This window comes from Phocoena sinus, chromosome 18 (assembly GCF_008692025.1).
Source record: "Phocoena sinus isolate mPhoSin1 chromosome 18, mPhoSin1.pri, whole genome shotgun sequence".
NCBI lineage: Eukaryota > Metazoa > Chordata > Mammalia > Artiodactyla > Phocoenidae > Phocoena > Phocoena sinus.
In genome coordinates, this window is record NC_045780.1 from 59,859,946 (window position 1) to 59,878,612 (window position 18,667).

Sequence of the window (18,667 nt, forward strand, 5' to 3'; positions counted from 1 at the left end):
CCTTGGTGGCGGCAGCAGCAGCCTTAGCGTCTCCCGCCCGTCTCTGGGGTCCGCGCTTTTAGCCGCGGCTCACGCCCGTCTCTGGGGTTCGCGCTTTTAGCCACGGCTCGCGCCCGTCTCTGGAGTTCCTTTAAGTAGCGCTCTTAAACCCCTCTCCTCGCGCACCAGGAAACAAAGAGGTAAGAAAAAGTCTCGTGCCTCTTCGGCAGGTGCAGGCTTTTCCCCGAACTCCCTCCCGGCTAGTCGTGGTGCACTAACCCCTTCAGGCTATGTTCAAGCCACCAACCCCAGTCCTCTCCCTGCGCTCCGTCCGAAAGCGAAACCCGAGCCTCAGCTCGCAGCGGCGAGCAGACAAGCCTCTCGGGCTGGTGAGTGCCGGTCGGCCCCGATCCTCTGTGCGGGAATCTCCCCGCTTTGACCTCCGCACCCGTCGCTGTGCACCACTCCGCAGTCCCGAAGCTCCCCCCTCCGCCTCCCGCAGTCTCCGCCCGCGGAGGGGCTTCCTAGTGTGTGGAAACTTTTCCTCCTTCACAGCTCCCTCCCACTGGTGCAGGTGCCGTCCTTATTCTTTTGTCTCTGTTTTTTCTTTTTTTCTTTTGCCCTAGCCAGGTACGTGGGGAGTTTCTTTCCTTTTGGGAGGTCTGAGGTCTTCTGCCAGCGTTCAGTAGGTGTTCTGTAGGAGTTGTTCCACGTGTAGATGTATTTCTGGTGTATCCGTGGGGAGGAAGGCGATCTCCGCGTCTTACTCTTCCGCCATCTTCAAGGTCCCCTCGGATTTTAAATATACACTGATACAGCTAACAAAGCTAACTAAATGCTGCATTATGTACCAAACATCATAATTTGGAGGACTATATTGCTTTGGTGTAATATGTAATATAAACAGTCATCTTAGTCACATTGTTTTAACTGTAGAAGTCTTTAACATTTGTTTAATTTAATTAATGATTGTTTGAAATTATTGAGCCAAACCACTGCATGAGCAGTACTTGTTAAGGCAGGCAGTAATTGTCATGTCATTGGACTTGAATCAGATGTGAATTTTTTCCCCAGTTCTTTCAACAACAGGATCTGCGTATGCCCTTACTTTCTTCCTTCAAGAAAAATGTTGGTATCAGTTGAAAAATATTCTTTGGAAGAAACTCACAAACAGAAATGCAGCCAACCTTCTTTTATCCAGTGCTTGAGTTGGATGAGACTTAGGGAATTTGGAAAGCTTCATTAAATGTTTTAGGATATACGGGCCCCACTAATGCTGTAATGTGCCAAATAGCACTTTGGTGGCCTGGGACAGTTTGTCTGACTACCCAAGCTGGGACAGATTCCTCACATGCCTGGCAGAAGCTGTTTTCTGAATTTGACTTTTTGAACTATATGAAAATGTTTTGCATAGTTCTCTATTTTGGGTAGAGACAGATATGAAAACAGTTCAGTAGTAGTACTAGTAGTAGTAGTAGGAAGCACATTTTTATATAGCAATATGTTTTTTCTTCTGTTACAGCTACCACTTTTAAATGATATTATTGTATATATAGTTTACTCTTAGTATTTTTTCCTAGAAATTAGTAATACATTTAAGAAGGTATGAAAATTATTATTCAGTTGACCCTTGAACAACCTAGGTTGTTTCTGTGTCTTGACTATTGTGAATATTGCTGCAGTGAACGTGCGAGTGCATATAACTCTTCAGGACACTCATTTCATTTCCTTTGGATAGACTGTATAGCTCTCTCTTTTTCTCTTGGTAAGTCTAGCCTAAAGGCTTTCCAATTTTGTTTATCTTTTCAAAAAAGTAACTCCCAGTTTCATTGACCTCTTCTATAGCTGAAGGGCTACCCCAAATGTGCCCACAGTGAGGAGGAGGTCAACTTCAGGTCAACTTCAACTGCTATCTTGCACTCATGCAGTCACTGAGGCTAGGGCTAGCTTCTGGTATGGATTCCAGCTCTGGAAGGGGATAGGGACATGGGAAAGGGAGCAGGGAGGGATTCAGGTGGCTTCTGTCTACTAACAGGAAGACATGTGGGGATAAAACCTCAGCAGTGGAATCTCTATGGGCTGCTCTGGCCCTTGGTTTCTTCAGTGGGGAAAGCTGCTGGGGTCCTATGCAGGGACCTCAGGAGAACAGCCATCACTCCCACTGTGTGGCTGCTAGTGGTATCCCTTGACTTTCTACCTTTTTCACAGCTGTCTCTGTGTCTTATCATTGCAGGTCTCTGGATAGGGTGAGACCGAAGTGGGTCCTTCACACAGTGTCCCAAAAGGCTATGGAAGCTCTCCACTCATCCTGCCTTCCCGTTCCTGAGAGAGGAACTCTCTTGAGCTAAGTTCTTTCTTGGCGCTGTGCAGTGTTGACCGTAGGCATGGGATGATGCAGGTAAGATGAAATTGGTCTTCCTTCCTTTTTCATGTGGTTATTCTCAGGTTTTTTGTTCCATTGTATTGCTGAAGTTTCTTTAGTGGACTCCTGTGCTCTCCCAGAGTTATTTTTGTTTGTGGATAGCTGTCTAATTGTTGGTCTATGCTGGGGGGCAGAGGCTGGAGGTTCCTAATTTGGCCATGATGGTGATGTCCTCTATATCACATTTTTAATTTTTGCAAACTGTAGGTGTGAAATGGTAACTTACTGGGAGATTGTAGATTGAAACTGTAGTTAACATTTTTCCAGAAGCACTGCATACTTATGGAAAAGTACAAAAGTCAGCAGCGTACAACTAATTCTAACAAAGTGAACACACCCAGGGAACAGGCAACAATGGCAATACAGGGAGCAATAACAAACTTCCAGAAGTTCTCTTATACTGTTTTTCATTAGTACATACCAGCCAGGAAAATAAGGAAACACCTGGATCTGAAGTTTCAATTAAAAAAACTCCAGAACCAAAACCAGGTGAGTTCAGAATTGCAGTGCGTACTAAGGAAATAAAGTAGGCGAATGCTAACAAGTTGTTACAGTTGGTATGAGAAGTATGAGTGGCCCGACTTGATATTGTTGTCTGAAGTGGGAGCGATCTTGTCAGACTAAGCCCTTAACCTATGGGATGTGCGCAAAGTCCAGATAGTTAGTGTCAGAATTGAATTAACTTGTAGGACACCCAGTTGGTGTCTGGAGAGTTGAATAATTGGTTGATATGGGGAAAAACTCATATATCTGGTGACAGAAGTTTGGCATTGTAAAAACACAGATAGTAGTACCTGTACTATGTAGTGATGAACTATTTCATAAAATTATATCCTTCTATAACTTAACAGATGAAAAATGTACATAATAAATTTTTGGATTTGGACAAGAAGTTCGCCAGATCAGCTATCAGAAGCTGATTCCTTTTAATTGAATAGTATAAGATAGTACAAGAAAGAGAAGTGGTCAAAAAGAAAAAAATCTGGTGCAGTTTACAAGAGGGGCCAGAACTTGATAGCTTAGAAAGATAATAATACCCTGGGCTAGTATAATACACTAAATAAAATACGGGCCGCAAAATACAGATCCCACAACCATAGTGTTGTGAAGCCCTTTGTCACGACCTTTTAAAAATTTAAGGCAGTGCCTCCTAGACACTTTCAGCTCTCTCAGAAGAACTTCTCAGAAGCTTTAGTTCATAGCACACAGAAGCCTCACCTCAACATAGTAGAAAATAAATCCAGAGAGGGAGGTAGAGCAAGAAAGTAATTATGAGTATGGCTTTCATTGTATGAGTTTGATTATCATCAGTGGGTAATAAAACAACGTTTTTCCGAAATAATATCGAAAAAAGTTTTCACAGTCTAAGCTAAATAGGACCGAGTTTGCTTAAATTATTATAAAGCAAATCTCTGGGCCTCCAAATTTTTATTAGGAAACAGGCTGAGAAAATTCTGCAGTATTTTCCAATAGTGCCCAGGGAGTGTAGAGGAAAACAAACAATGTCCAAGGAGGTGAAGTCAAAAGAAGTGGAGGAAAATGGACTGAGAAGCCTATTGCTATGGAGTAGAGCAAATGTCTGTTGAAGGGGTACTTTCCACTCCCAGAGCAGGCGCTCAGACAACTCTAACCTGGCAGGATTTAAAAACTGCTAAGGACAGGCTCTGTACCTCTTATTATTCATATGTATTTAGAATGAAAGTGTTCATTGTGGTTATTCTGCCTCTCTTTCATCACTGCATACTTTGGACTTGTTGGGGAGAGGTGTCTTTTGGGTTCATAGTTCCCCAGATTAAGATGGGACTCATTTGGACTTTATGTTGATCTGATCAAATGGAATGTTGTAGGTCTTGGTAAGGAATGAGCGTATTTTGCATGTAAACGTAATGTGAATAATTGTGGCCAGAGGGCATACTATCGTAGATTAATCTCATTGTTGGGATGCAGTCTTCATTTTGCCGTGTATCCATGTCTTTTGATATGTTGTGTTGTAGCTCTTAGTAAGGAATGAGTGTATTTTACATGTAAACATAATGTGAATAATTGTGTCTGGAGGTCAGACTGTCGTAGATTAATTTCATTGATGGGATGCAGTCTTCATTTCGCCGTGTATCCATGTCTTTTGATATGTTGTGTTGCAGGTCAACTCCCTAGGTTGGTGGAGTCTAATTCTATCACAGTTTGATTCTGAGTTTGGCCATTTGACTTTTTGGCTAATGGGATCTCAGCATATGTGATATAGGCAAAAGCTTTCACTTCTGTTTTTCAACCTCAGCTCACACCCTGAAAGTATGATTAGACTAGCCTGGAAGATGAAAGACAACCCTATAGGCCTAGTCATCCCTATAGACCTAGATGAAACTTAGCTTATCAATATAAGTATGTGACTGAGCCCAAACAAGCAATGAAAAACCACTCAGCTGAGTCTCATGTACTTAAGTGTTCTATAAACACATGAGCTAAATAAATACTTTTTAAGCCTCTGAGTACACAGCATCTTGCAATCGGTAACTGATATATAAGGCCCATATCAGGATATGGCATTTTGAGCAGAGACCTGAATAATTTTAAGGGGAGTATTCTGGTAAAGGAAAACAGTGTCATGAGAATAGAGTGTGATCCTTCTGAGGAGGAGAAAGAAAGTCGATATATCTGGAGTAGAGTGATTAAAGACAACCAGTAAAACAACAGATTGGTAAGTTAGGCAGGAGCCACATCATGTTGGTTTTACAAACAGGTAAAGTGCTTCTGTTTTCTTTTAAGTGTAATGGGACATTTTTGGAACCTGTCAAGCAGAATTTAATATGGTTTAGATTTTAAAAATAAATTTTCATTGATTTTCTATGAGGAATGGATTTCGAGGGAGCAAGAATAGAAGTAGGGAAACTAGTTATGAAGTCAGAACCCAGATGATTATAACTTGGACTCTTTAAGTTGTACAGTTTGTGGCATGCCTTCAGGAAAGTGGAAAGTGAAAAATATCTCAAAAGATAAAGCCTAATAATGTCCCTGGAAAACATAAGCTGTTGTGTTACCTTCTATTTATATTTTTCATCTAAGAAAAAGTCATTCGTTGGGAGAATATTTATGATGTTGTTTTGATTTTTTTGGATCTTAACCAGATCCAGAGTCTCAAGTATCATAGACATAATCTCCTGAATTGTTACATTTATTTCTTTAATTCTGCTTCTAAATATTTAAAAACATTTCTTGCTTACATATCACATGTCTATATATCCTGTCTCTTTGTGTCTGAGACTCACTTGAATGGAGTCCACAACATCGCTGTTTTAATGATTGAACGTTGTGTACATAACTTTCCCACTGGGTACATTCAGACTGATTTGACTCCTTCATGCCATTAAATATAGTCAAATTCTAAATTGTTGATTACGTATGACTTTATTAAACTAGGTTAATGTTAATATTAAATTAGAATAAAATCATCATCATGCTTCTCAAATAACAAGGACATTTTCCTCACAGTACCTTTGGAAGTAGTTACTGTTCCTGGCAGCAGTATTTAACTGGAGGTTGTTTGTAAGAACTTAGAAACTTGCTAAAACATATGGACTTTGTGCTTAATGGATCATTCATTCTATATCTAAATATTACCAAAAATTAAAATTGCATCACTGTACTACTATACTTTAAAAGTTAATTAGTCCATTCTGTCCTTCGGTGTGATGATCTTGTCAAACCATGAGGGACTTATTGTACTTTCAAAGACTTACTGCATTTAGGAAAAAAAAAATCTGAACTGTCCTTATTGACCAGAAGACCCTGTTTCCTCTTACTTCTGCCTTCCTCTTTTAGCCAGGATGTCATTTGCACATGCTGTTTCCTCCACTCAAAGCATCCTTGCCTCTTACACTTTTGGAATATGGCATTCCTTCTGGTTCTTTTTAATTGTCACCACCTTCGGGATTATCCTCTGCGAAGTCAAGGCCAAGACAGGAATAGACATTCAAAGGAATTTATTGAGGAAAAACACCTGTGAGGGAATAAAAGGAAGGCGAACTGAGAAGTTGGGAGATCAGCCAGATTGCAATGCAGGCTCACCTACTATGGGGGTGCAGAAGAAGGGTGATGGCAAGACACGACTGCAGTAGATACCCATTACCTGCCTGAGCCCCACTTTCTCACTTTCATGTCTTACTTGGCTTTTTATGCTCCATAGTCCCCTAAGAAAGACTGGTTCTCTCCCCTAATGTAGCTCCTTCAGTGATGCAGTGCCATTTTCCTTATTTATTTTTTTTCACATTAACAGATTTTCCAGGAATATATGTTGGGATATTTTATCTTTTGAGCTATCCATCCTGGTTTCTATTTTATAGTAAGTCCTATTTCTTAATTCTTAATTCTCATTCAACTAGAATAAATTACTCATCAGTTTTTATGTAATCTAAAAACCTCTGAATATTGGAAGGAGGATAGGAGATATTCACTTTTTTGCGTGCTATTTCTTTCAAACTTGCAATATTTTCATCATGCATTTTTTATTTAATTTTAAAGATTTCCTTTTACATTTTCTCTTTTCTGAGCAATCTTGTCAGTTTGCTCTACCTTTTGTGAATTTTATTTGTTTAATTTTTCTCCACTAGTGGTTTGAAATTTATATTTCATATGTTAATCTATCTAATGGTTGCCCTTGGTACATATTGAACGATTACTTTTTCATTATTTTCTAGAAGAAACGTTCTAGAAAATCAACATATCTCTCCTGCTTTCACTGTTACCCCATATTCTTCCACATCTCTCATGTTGAAATCATCAATGTTGTTGGGAAAGGGAGCCATGTGGCAAGGACCTGAGGGTGGTCTTTAGGAGTTGCATGTGGACATGAGTCACAGGATGGCAAAGAGATGAATTCTGTCAATAACCAGTAACTAGGAGAGGATGTTGAACCTTAGAGGAATCCTAGTCCTGGATGACTTTTGATTTCAGCTTGATGCGACCCTGAGCAGTGTACCCTGCTAACCTGGGCCTGGACTCCTGACCTAGAGAAACTGTGGGATAATAAATTTATGATGTTTTCAGCTACTAAGTTCATGGTAACTTGTTACACAGCAGTAAAAAACTAATTCACCATCCTCCTTTCTTGCCTGGGTTCTTAGAACAGTCTCCTAATTATTCTCCATACTACTACTGTTGCTTACTTACTGTCTATTCTCCTAAGCAGGCAGAGCAAAACTTTAAAAGTCAACTGCAAACATTTTACTCCTCTCCTGAAAACCATCCAATGACTTCTAATTTTAGTAAATACAAAAGTAAAAGTCTTTACAGTGTGTTTAAAATACTGTTTTGTGTCCTGGAAAACATTCTGCCTCACCCACGGTTCTCCCTGCTCTGGCTACTCTAATCTTTCTGTCTGTAGTTTTAACACAGTAAGCCTATTCCTGCTTCAGGCACTTGCTTTTTCTCTTTACTTTATTTGGAATTTTCCCCTAATATATACATGTGTAATTGTCTCAGGAAGGCTTCATGAACACCCTATAGAAGAAAAAAACAAAACTCCTATATTTTGCTAATCTATTTTTGGTATGCTGCTACATTTTAACCCATAACATATATCACTGCTTACATAATGCATAATTTCTTGTTTGTTTAGTTATTATTTGTCACCCCTAAGAGAATATAAGCCCCATGCAGATGGGAACTCTGTTGTGTTCATTGCTAAATCGCCAGTACTTAGAGAATAGCCTGGAAAATAGTAGGCATTTTAAAAATATTTGTTAAATAAATGAATAAAGAAAGGAAGGACGTTTTGTCAGTAACTTTGTGTCTTATTTTTAATTTCTCTCACTATCTTATTGGAGCTCCATATCAATTTTGGACTCTGCACTGCTTCGTTGTCTAAGGCCATCATGGGTTACAGAAAATAGTCCTTAAGTTGATGTACAGGATGCAGAGTTCCTGTATCTTCGATCTTCACTGCATTTGGGAAGGGACCAGATCTTCTGGTGTGCTGCTTTTGTGTTTGGTTTGTTTATTTACTAATTAACCATAGTGATTATTCCATGATGATATACCACTCCTACTACTTCTGAATCTAAGATTTGTGTTTGGTGTTTTTAATTTTTCTGGGGCTTTATAGAAATGACATTTCTTCTCCCTGTGTGTTAATCCCTCTCTCTCTCTCTCTCTCTCTCTGTGTGTGTGTGTATGTGTGTGTGTGTCTCTCTTCTTTCAATGTTCAGCTCTCTTCACCTTAGAAGAGCACTCTGGGCCCCAGATAACGTGGTGGCCCTAGTCTCAATAGCTTCTATTTCTTTTTGTCTCAAGATTTTACAAATTTTTAGTTTCATTAAGTAGTACTTATTTACATTTTTGCAGTTAAATGTGTGCTGTTTGGGATCTAGTTATGTCAGTTGGATCAGGCCACATTACTACTTTCTGGGCTTGGCCTTTGGGCATCCCTTTTTCCATAAAAATATAAAAAATCGTATTTTCAGATCATGTTGATATAAAGATTAATGTATTAACATTATATATTAAAATATTTTCTTTAACGTAAAATTTATTTTCTCTTTTTTCTGATTTTAAAAGAAATTTTTAAAAAAGATATGGTCATTAAAACCATTGTAGACCCTAAACACTTTGCATATTATCTAATATCTAACATAAATGTATTTTTAATAGGAAGAATATGAATTTCTTCAATCTGCCATCCTGATAAGACATTTTCTATAATGCTATCATAAATGTGAAAAATAATGATGATAATTTAGAATTCAAATTAATTACCATTTGAGAATTTAATTAAATATCACACAAGAACACAGCTAGCACTATATGCCCAGCCAACACTGTGCAGTCTCTCACTAATTATTTTAAACCAATTTATTGAGGTATGATTGCATAAAGAAAGCTGTCCATATTTAACGTATAACTTGATGAGTTTGGAGATAAGTATATATTCGTGAAACTATCACCACAATCTATACCAGAAACATATCCAAAAAAAAAAGAAATCCATCACCTCCAACAATTTCCTCCTGTGCACTTTATTATTATTTTTTTGTGGTAAGAACACTTAACATAATACCTAAGTTTTTAGCAAACTTTAAAGTATACTACAGTGTTGTCAATAATTTTTAAGTAATGTTTTTAAATGTGTTCATTTTTCTATATGATTTCAAATAATTAGTTGTTTTGAATGTTATCTTCATCAGTATAGTGTGAGTTCTACATATATTTTGTGTTTGTGGGTAAAATATAAAGCAGTGCATTAGTTATGCCATCTGATGTCTCAGTGTCTTTGCCGAACTTTCTTCATAATTTCTCTACCTTAACATGTTTCAGTCACTATTTATAATCCAACAATCTGACTTAGCCAGAAATCTGGGAGCACATTCTTCACCCTTTCATTCCTCACTTTCTTCATCCTTTCTTTACTAGGCTTTGTTTATTTTGCCCCAGAACAGTTATTAAGTCCAGAATTTCATTTATACTGCATTAGGTTAGTAAAACAGCCTCTTAACTTGCATCTCTGCTTGTAGTCTTATTCTCTTTCAAGATGGCCTTCACTTTTTTAGGTAGAGTGATATATTTTACATATATATGTGTATGTGTGTATACGATAAATAAAATGAATAGATACTTTATTCTTTATACCTTATATATATTTTTATATATGTAGAATAATGTATATGTATATACACACACACAAAAAATAGGTGTTAAGGCAAATAATCCTAAAGAAGAAAATTATATTTTAAAATAAGCAGTGTTGTACAGAAAAATTAAATTCATATTACAAGAGTTATATTTATATAAGCATTTTGGAGGTTAAAAGAACTCTTTCCAGGATTCAATGATTATTATTAAATAGATAATAATGACTTCTTTTTGTAAAATTATTATTAGTTATAAAAATGTAGAATAGAGATCTTGGATTCCTCCAATGACAAAACCCACGTTTATTTCTGAAATTTATTTTATCTGTTTATCACTTTTCTTCAAGTTGAAAGTGTGTTTTCTGCCTCAATGTATATTTACCCTCTTAGCAAACTTTTGCTTTGAAGATGAAAAATGAGAAGAATGAACATTATTTAATTTATTTTGGAGTTCATTACAATTTATAAACAGACTCCTATAAGTACTATAAAATTTACTACTTACATTATAAGAAATACATTTATGCAATTATCTTGATCATTTCATTGAATATGCTAGCTTTTCACAATATAATATAAATCATGCATTGACTTACTGTACTACATGCTAGTTATAGGGATTTTATTCAATATGACAAGGAAGTTTGCATAGTTTACAGATTGAATTTTTAAGGCTATATTCTTTTTTTTTTTGCGGTATGCAGGCCTCTCACTGTTGTGGCCTCTCCCGTTGCGGAGCATAGGTTCTGGACGCTCAGGCTCAGCGGCCATGGCTCACGGGCCCAGCCGCTCCGCGGCATGTGGGATCTTCCCGGACCGGGGCACGAACCCGTGTCCCCTGCATCGGCAGGCGGACTCTCAACCACTGCGCCACCAGGGAAGCCCAAGGCTATATTCTTAAAATGTAATGCTAAGGAATATTAAGTATCTTATAAATTACTTCATTTACACTCACCTGAAGCTGTCAAAGGCAGTCTGTCTATACAAAAAAGGAGTGATAAAATTCAAGGGAGGTTTGTTTGGAGCTACTTAAGACATTGGAAGATCATAAAAGACTCTAAGATGATATTTAAAATAACTTCTTGTTTGACACAGTAATTCTAAATTTAGACAGCTTTAAAAAGAGCTAAATCCTTATGTAAGTTATTGACTAGACATTGTAATATAAATCTTCAATCACTAGAAATACAATTTAATTCATGTCTTAATTTTCTTGTTTATTTTTAGTTGCTTTTTTTAAAAAAAGAATTGCATTTTGTCAGTTAGTAGAGGTTTACAATGGTAAAAGTGAAGGCAGTTAGGAGGCTCATGGAGGAGGCCTTGGAAGAGTTATTGGTCACTTGTGTTTTTCCTGTGGGAGTGGTGATGGATGGGAGCTGACAAATCGAGGATATGCTGTAGGTTAGAATTTACAGACGTAGATTATTTTCAAAACCTAAAGTCAGGAACTAATGTGATATCACATGGATTATAAATTTTAAAATCGACATCAAAGTAGATATCAACAGCACAATCAGACTTGTCTTCCTTCTTAACACTCAAGTTGTGCTCACAACGTGTTTTAGAAAATAAAGGCTTGGGCTTCCCTGGTGGTGCAGTGGTCGGGAGTCCGCCTGCCGATGCAGGGGACGCGGGTTTGTGCCCCGGTCCGGGGGGATCCCACGTGCCGCAGAGTGACTAGGCCCGTGAGACATGGCCGCTGAGCCTGCGTGTCCGGAGCCTGTGCTCTGCAACGGGAGAGGCCGCAGCAGTGAGAGGACCGCGTACCGCAAAAAAAAAAAAAAAAAAAAGAAAGGCTTATGTTCTTGACCCCTACAGAAAAGAAAAAATGGAACTGTAAAGAATATTTGCACCTTAGTGAATAGTGCAAGCCAATGTGCAGTTTGGCAAATACAAAGGAGTTGTTTGTGTCTTAATTTCAGCACACCCTAACCACATGAACTCATCGTAGGCCTTTAAACAACATGTACTGTTTCTTTTTTCTATAAACTGTCACATCAGTAATAACATCTACTTTAACAAACCTCTAGTTTATTCTGAAGGTCATGTGAAATATATGGGATACAGTGCTTTGTGTCTTATGCTATTTGTTTTGCTGTTGTTACTTGCTGTAGTGGTAATTGTAGTAGCACAGGTGAGGCTAGCTGTCACAGAGTTTGAAAAACAAAAGAATATTCTGTTGACATTTTAAAAAATGAGTATAAATTTTTGTGCAGGTTAAATTTGCTTAATTATGTTTCTGTGTTAGTGTATCAAAACTGAAATAAGTACAAATTACTGAGAAGTACTGAATACATACCTAATATAACTACAATTGAAAAGAACTAGGAATGTAACTTTGGAGGTAAAAGATCATTTTATACTTCTCTAATTTCCTTCCTAGGCTGAAATATTGATTTTAAGTCATTATTCCACATCCTTGATGAGTAATTTTAGTTACTTTAATTTTGTGTATTGGGTACTATTTTTGAAGTATTTAATCAGGTTTTTTCTCTTTTAAAATTTTCTCTAAGTACCCTATGTCCTTCTCATCTGAAACAGAAGAATTTTTACATAGTGCTCAGAACAAGGGGTAAAAATAACCAGAACTTAAAGTGTCATAGCATATATACAAATAAACCAGTTTGAACCTGAGTATTCATTTAACAAATTTGTTGTTGTTGTTGAATGACTGCTGTGTATCAGACAGTTTTAAGTGTTGGGATGCATCAGTACACAAAACAGCCAAAATTTCCTGGCCCTGTGTTATTCTAACTGAGCAGAGAAGCATATATTACCAGTAAACAAAAATAAATTACATATATCACAAAGTCATTTGACGTACAGAAAAGATAAAAATTCTTGCAGTATAATGGGGATTGAAGTGTTTTGAGGGTGAGAAGAAGTGTGATTGCATTTGTAAATAGGGCTGTCTCCAGTGAAAGAGATATCAGAAAAAAGACTTGACTATAGAAGGGAAATAGGCATCTAGTGAAAGAAAGATTTGGAAAGAGAAACAGCCAGCACAAAGTCTTTATGGTGAGCATGTGACTGCTGTGCTCAAGAAAATGTAAAATTCCAGTGTGTCTGAATAGAGTAGTCTCAGTGTGTAGAGTAGAAGGGGATGAGTAAGAGAGGTAATTGGCTTTTATACTGGATGAAATAGGAAGCCATCGAAGAAGTTTTAAATGAGTGACAGCCTTTGGCATATATATACACATACATACATACACACATACATATATATATAAAATCTGATTCAACGTTCATAATAGAAAATAAGGAGGCAAGATTATAATTAGGGGAACCGGGCAGAAGTGTGTTTCAGTAATCGAGTTATGAAATGATGGTGGCTGTAATCAGGATTAAGGAGGTAGAGGAGTTTGAAGTGCTTGAATTGAATATATATGGAAAATAAAGGCTTGTAGATTTGCTTATAGATTAGATGTAAGGTGTAAAACAGAAACATGGAAATCACCCTGTATTTTTTTGACTTCAGCAACTGAAGGGACAGAGTTATCATCAACTGAGATAAGGAAGTTGTCAGGGAAGCTACTTTTGGGAGAAATATTAAGATACTAGTTTTGATGAAAATCAGATGTCAAATGGAGATGTTAGGAAGTAATTGGAAGTGATTTACACACCACCATTGCAGTATTCCAGTATTCCGTATCTGTCTATATATTTACCTTTACCAGCGAGTTTTATGCATTCACATACTTTTGTGGTTTTCTTTCACAACATTTTATTTCACTTGAACAGCACCCTTTAACACTTTTGTAGAGAGGTCTAGTAGTAATGAGCTTCTTCAGCATTTTTTTTTTTTTTTTTTTGGTCTGGGAAAATCTCTCTCTCCTGCATTTTTGAAAAACAGTGTCGCTGGATATAATATTCTTTTCGGCAGGTTTTTTTTTTCTTTCTTTCAGTATTTTGAATATATATTCCTACCACCGTCTGGCCTGCAATATTTCTGCTGAGAAATCCACTGGAAGTCTGGTGGGGTCTCCCGTTTATGTAATGAATCATTTTTACTGCTTTCAGAATTCTCTTTGCCTTTGAATTTTGACCAGTTGATAATAATGTATCTTGATACACACTCTTTGGGTTGATCTTACTTGAGATATTTTGGTCTTTGTGAATCTGAATGTCCATTTCTCTCCCCAGATTTGGGAAGTTCTCAGCTACTATTTCTTTAGATAAACTTTCTGGCCCTCTCTCTCCTCCTCTGGGATACAACTTTAGCCGTTCCTCCAAAAGTTAAATCTTCCTCTGAGATTCTCCCTTTTCCCTCTGGAAATAAGAGAATAATGCCAGTTAGAGATGAAAACTTGAAAGACAGAAAAATATAAATGTCAGTTACAGTCATTAGGTCAGACTAGATTATTAAGAAAATGTGTGTAGTTAGAGAAGAGAATGAGAGACTGAATCTAGGGGACTTCATCAAAAGTAAACTGAGAATTGACCACTGATTTAGCAACGTGTAAGGTAATCAGTAACTTTGGCAGGAGCCGGTTAGAAGGAAATTCTTCCATTAAACTGGGCTTAAAAAAGAATAAAAGACTACAGAATAGGATATATTTTCAAATCATGATAATGGACTTGTATCCAGGATATGGGAACTCTTAAAACTGAATGATAAAACAAATAACCCTATTAAAAATGAGCAAAGGATTTGGATAAACTTTTTGCCATAGATGGTAAAATATTTTAAAAATGTATAAGAGAACAAGAGGAGTGGGAAAGTGAGTAAAAATTAAAACTCTGAAAGGGAGTTTTGCTTCGTAAAGAGCAAAGCAAAGGGGCAGTGTATGGAGGGAGAAGTTCAGTCAGGAGAAGGTTTATTTTTGTTTTCAAGATTCACTGTTGGTGGGAATGTAAATTGATACAGCCACTATGGAGAACAGTATGAAGGTTCCTTAAAAAACTAAAAATAGAACTACCATATGACCCGCAATCCCACTACTGGGCATATACCCTGAGAAAACCATAATTCACTTTGTTGTGGAGTGGAAACTAACACACCATTGTGAGGCAATTATACTCCAATAAAGATGTTTAAAAAAAAGAGAGAGACATGTACCACAATGTTAATTGCAGCACTATTTACAATAGCCAGGACATGGAAGCAACCTAAGTGTCCATTGACAGATGAATGGATAAGAAGATGTGGCACATATATACAATGGAATATTACTCAGCCATAAAAAGAAATGAAATTGAGTTATTTGTAGTGAGGCGGATGGACCTAGAGTCTGTCATACACAGTGAAGTAAGTCAGAAAGAGAAAAGCAAATACCATATGCTAACGCATATATGTGGAATCTAAAAAAAAAATGGTACTGATGAACCTAGTGACAGGGCAGGAATAAAGACGTAGACATAGAGAATGGACTTAAGGACGTGGGGTGGGGTGGGGGAAGCTGGGGCGAAGTGAGAGTAGCCCTGACATATACACACTACCAAATGTAAAATAGTTAGCTAGTGGGAAGCAGCCGCATAGCACAGGGAGATCAGCTCGGTGCTTTGCAATGACCTAGAGGAGTGTGATATGGAGGGTGGGAGGGAGGCTCAAGAGGGAGGAGATATGGAGATATATGTATACATATGGCTGACTCACTTTGTTGTACAATAGAAACTAACACAGTATTGTGAAGCAATTATACTCCAATAAAGATCTATTTAAAAAAATAAGATGGAAAATGAGAGATATTACTAGATAGGAATGATGAAGTACAGCTTAAGATATATAATAAACAGATATTGCAAATTTAAAAGATATTATTTTAATTCAACCTATTTAATCTATCGATTTATGTTTAATGACAGTATATGCTTCATTGAAGCAGTGCTTTCCAGCTAAACAAAAGTAATTAATATTCAGTGGAAAACTTTCAGTGTCTTTGAATTGAGATTCATTTGAATATTTCTGACTACTTTCTGAAAGTATAAGCAGTTCTTTCAAAGAAGGTTTGAATTATATGGTAATATTCAGAAGTTTTGCTTGTCTGGAAAAATATGTTACTTCTACCTTTACATTAGATTACCATTGTGTAAGAGGGGTATGACTCACATAGGTCTCTCTTCTGAAGAGGCATTCTTAAAAATACCTAGTGTGTGTTTCTGAAAACTTACACACTATGCCTTTATACATTTGGTTACATGGTAGTAATGGAATACAGGTACCTTCAGATGCCAGAATGAAACGGGATTTTTGCTGGGTCATACTCATTCAGGAAAACAAAAATCTTAGATTTTACCACATACAAATTTTCCCTGCCTGTGTGTAAATTCTTAGATTCCAGTTCCTTTGTCTTCTCTGGTTAAATTCCTGATGTGTTCCTCAGGTCTGCTTTTATGTCTGTCTTTTCTTCTACTGGAACTTCTTTTGTCAGCACCTTCTTACTTGCAGGCTCCTCTGTGAATATCCTGGTCAGTATAGCCTCATCTCTTCCCATTCACTCTTAAAACTTTTTAAAAACATTGAACTACAGATGGCTGCCAACCCATATACACCAACTCATGTTATCCTGTTATATGTCAGTAAACTTGTCAATTAAGCTTTTCACACACATGCCAAAATACTGTTCACGGATGTAATTCATTTCCTAAGTCAGACTGAATAAGGCATATACTTTAAAAATAGAGTTGTTACACTAATAAGTGAATATTCTGGGCTTCCCTGGTGGCGCAGTGGTTGAGAGTCCGCCTGCCGATGCAGGGGACGCGTGTTTGTGCCCTGTTCCGGGAAGATCCCACATGCCGTGGAGCGGCTGGGTCCGTGAGCCATGGCCGCTGAGCCTGCGTGTCCGGGGCCTGTGTTCCACAATGGGAGAGGCCACAGCAGTGAGAGAGGCCCGCGTACCGCAAAAAAAAGTAAAAAAATAAATAAATAAATAAGTGAATATTCTGTTACATGAAGATGATGATGATGTGGAAGAGGAGGATAATGATATGAATAAGTTATGCTTTGGAAATTGACTTCCAAGAAGTAATAAACTATTGAAAATAAGGTATTCAAACAAAGATCAAATGTATATCAACTCTTGGCAACCCATTATCTCAGATTTCTGCCTTTTGGGTTATATTCTCATGATGAAAGTTTAAAATTCATATTAGTTACCAAAAACTATGTCCTCCTTAAACAATGGTTTTATGGATTTGAATTTCTGGATTTTTATTGGTTTATTTCCAAAGTAATAACAGTGGATACTGACAAACTTCTACAAAGTCTGTATCTTTATAACAATGTATGTAATGAACTTGTGTTATAACTTTATACTTCCTTGCACAGGCAAGGAAAATTGAGTTTTTTAAAGAGACAGGAAAGAGAACAGGCAATGTTGTAGATATTGTCAAAGCAAAAACATCACTGGGCAAATTTCAACAGGTAAGAAAGACTTTATCCAAAGCTATTGCAATAGGGGAGAGATACTAAAACTCAGTCTGAGCTCAACTCCACTGAGATAAAAAATCCAGAGAGATTTTAAAAGCTAGGATGGGGTGAGGGACCATAGGCCATCTCTGACTCATAATTAGACCTAACCGAAGAAAAAGTAAACTTTCTCTTATCTTCACTATAGAAAGTTGTTTTACAATTCAGAGCAAGGGCCGCTCTGAACTTTAACCTCCTGCCCTCCCACAAAGACTGGGAAATAAAGCTGCTATGTTACTTGCTGATAATCTTTCAAATGGATGACTCCCAAGTCCTTGAGAAAGACAGTTCTGAGTTATAAAACTATCAGAGGTTTTTAAAAACATTTACATCACGAAGGGGCGGAGAAAGAACTTTCAGTCACACATTCTCTAAAGTAAATATGCTAAGGAAAGGGAGGAGGAACCTGTATGGTTAAGCTATCTCAATTCTGTAAGAGCGTGAGAGGGAGGTCATCAGCTAAGAGTCAGGAAGAAGCATGTGTAAAGTTCAGTCAAGCTGAGGAAAATATTAAGATCAATATATATCATTTATACCAGTGTCCACAGCAAGCTATGGGAGAACAATATTGTCTTTCCAATTCTTACATGAATCTCAGTGGTTTTAAGAGATCTGACAAAATTCATAAGGTATTTATGGTAAACCCAAGATTCAAACTTAGTTCTACTAACTGCAAAGTATTTTTTCCTAATCAGAATTTTTTTTATTATAATCAAAAAACATTGCTGTCTGAATTTTCATGCTTCTATTTTCTATGCCATCTGAAGCTAAATTATTTTAAAAATCCAGGAGAAAAAATGAGACACTAATAGACTCAAAAACCTGTAGAATTTCTAAGAGAGATTTGAAAGGTTAGGAATCAAAGGCCTTGTGTTTTCAAATTGCACATCATGTATGCCAAATCATCATACTATTGAGTTCCCACTGGAGAGTTCACATTTATAGAAAAGACTTTTCATATTACAAATGTAGAGTCAAATTTTCCTAATGCATTTTCTTTTCGTGTTGGAAACAGTCTTAAGTCATTAAGGCTATAAGAGCATTAAATCCTAAAGCTGGCTCTCTTTAAACTGATAATTTTATTAAAAACATGTCTGCCAGGAAAGTTTATTGTAATATGAGATACTCATACCTAAACACATTTTTCCACTGTCACATTCCATTACCATGGGGGATGTGCTCCACTTGTAGTCTAGCTTATATGTTTACCATGTATATTATACTGATATATCAGTG